The sequence below is a fragment of the Coffea eugenioides genome, chromosome 2, assembly GCF_003713205.1.
Source record: "Coffea eugenioides isolate CCC68of chromosome 2, Ceug_1.0, whole genome shotgun sequence".
Lineage (NCBI taxonomy): Eukaryota > Viridiplantae > Streptophyta > Magnoliopsida > Gentianales > Rubiaceae > Coffea > Coffea eugenioides.
The window spans coordinates 28,907,938-28,910,442 of record NC_040036.1 but is presented as its reverse complement, the minus strand read 5'-3'; the positions used below and the strand labels follow the sequence as shown (position 1 = coordinate 28,910,442).

General features: G+C 36.5%; 1 pseudogene; it reads right to left on the bottom strand.

Moving 5' to 3' along the window:
- Positions 1-200: 200 nt before the first annotated feature.
- LOC113759391 lies at positions 201-731 on the bottom strand (annotated as a pseudogene).
- Positions 732-2,505: the final 1,774 nt, after the last annotated feature.

Genomic DNA, 2,505 nt, shown 5'->3' with positions numbered 1-2,505 from the left:
ACCTTGGTTAGAATGTGTATAATTCTCGTTGCAAGATGCAAATCAAAAGGAAGAGCAACAGAATAAAAGTTAATTAAGGTTCCGCACTTGTTATATAATAATAATAAACAACAACAAAATTGAATAGAAGATGGTGCACAAGGCAGCCAAGGTGTTATGTATAGCAAGACTGGGCTTGAATCTGCATACAAATTTGATCTTCAACCCTTCTTGGCTTTCATCCAGTCAACAAAATCATCCAAGATAGAGGGCCAAGCAAGGTCAGGGTCATAATTGCTCAGGTCAGGGAAGCTTATCTCAGTGCAAAAATGGTAGAACCACTTCCACTGATCCAAGTTTAAAACCTTGTAATCAGTTTGCATCTTGAGATATTCAGCCAAATAACCAACTTGTGAACCAAATTGGTAACCCAGAACAAGGTCAAACAGAACACATACGCTCTCAATATCAACGGTTTTCTATTTTTCCTCTGTCAGACAATACTGGAAGGCATAAGTGTTGAAATCCTCAGAAGCACCTGCAGTTGCCGGGTTCCTAATCTCTTTCTCAAGGTCGGGAAGTGCCTTTTTCAGTTTAAAGATTGTATCTGCTTTCAATGCTTGAAGCCCTCTTCTCCATTCATCCAGGGTAACGTATCCTTGCTTCTGGGCTTGCATTCACCATGCCAGCATCAGTATCCAGACATCGGCTTGCTTCTGGGCTTTTTTCTTGGATGATTTATTGCAAGGCATCTTCTTCGATCTTCTGCTTATGTGGATTTGATACAAATTCTCATGCAAAGATAACAAAAATAAGGTTCTAACAAGAGCATATAACCAGTGATTTTATAGAGGATTTTGTTTCCTTATTCTGCTAGGATATGAAGATGAAATCATGAACAAGAAATCCTAATTTGAATTTGACTTGGAAATTGCTGGAAAATTTGCCCAACTGCTAATAATTACTACTTAACTGTTAAGTATGATCCAAGAGTGTTTTAATGAATCCTAGGATATCTAAGTAATTAAGCAAAACTAAAGCTACCATAACTTGTACCCACTGCCCAAAAGACGATCAAAGTAATATCACAATTCCAAAATACTATTACTTTGAACATATTAGCAGTGCATTCACATGAATACAAGGGCATTTAAGTAAACATAAGAAAACATATTCTACCATTAGTTGTATCCCATGCTGCAAGCCTACAACCACACTCCAAACATCCTCACAATTCCAAAATGCCCGTACCCTTGTGGTTAAAATTGAATTACAAAATTTGACCACAATTCATTCTTATAAACACTCACATACACACATACGCTCTATCATTCTAGATAATTTACATAGTTTTCCTATGAATAGCCAAGGTTGATTCAAGTTTAAACTTGAGCTCAAGCTCTCCTAAATACTATTAGATTGATTCGACTCATTTACATCTCTAATATTAGAGGACATATTTCATTTCATTGGGCAATTATTGAATAATTAGTCACAATGTTTTGGTGCGTCATTCACATAATTGAAAATCATCATTTAAGCCAAGATAATAAATCATTTTGGCAGATTTGTAAGATTTAGTCGTGTATCTTTATTAAGAACTGCATCCAAATGACCAATAGCATATTGGCAAAAAAAATTACTGTACAAAACCTACCAAATAATAGTACATTGAAATTTCAATAGAGTATTACCAAAAAAAATCAATACAAACATGATAATAAAAAAAACAAGTACAAAAGAAGAGGAAATAAGTAATCGTATGTATAGCCCCTTTTGGTCGTGAGAGTTGTGCGTTAAATGCCTAAAAGGGGCCATAGTTGTGCGTTAAATGCCTACAAACACGGCCTTGATTAATGGTACATGCTATAATATTTTCGTTGGGCATGGGTTTCATCCCTCCAATCTCGGCAGGCTCGGGTTTTATCTCACTGACCGTTTTTATGTTTGTTGGGCTTGGATTTTATCCCACCAACCTCGGCAGGTTCGGGTTTTATCCCACTGACCTTTTTTATTTTCGTTGGGCATGGGTTTTATCCCTCCAACCTCGGCAGGCTCGGGTTTGATCCCACTGACCGTTTTTATTTTCGTGGGGCATGTGTTTTTATCCCTCCAACCTCGGCAAGCTCGGGTTTTAACCCACTGACCGTTTCTCTTGATTATTTGGTTAATAATTGTGCTTTAACATTCATTTTGTATTTCCTGTTTAGAAGTTCTGAGAGTTCGGACTTTTTCGATTTTTGTAAATATCACAGATGGTCAATGTACTTATTTCATTGGGGTTCACTTGTATTCGAACTACGTTTGACCTGATTCCCATGACGGGATATGTAGGCAACTCTACATGAGTTCGGTCACGTTTTCTGCAACATTATTGCATCCTTTTGCTCAATAATTATAGCCAAATGTTGGCTTGATTGTTTTAACTCAACGTCTTTGTCTTGAGTTTCTTTGAAACTCTAGACAAAGAGGTGCAAGTTGTAGACACCAAATTTTTATCAATTTTTAATGTTTTCTCAAAATTTT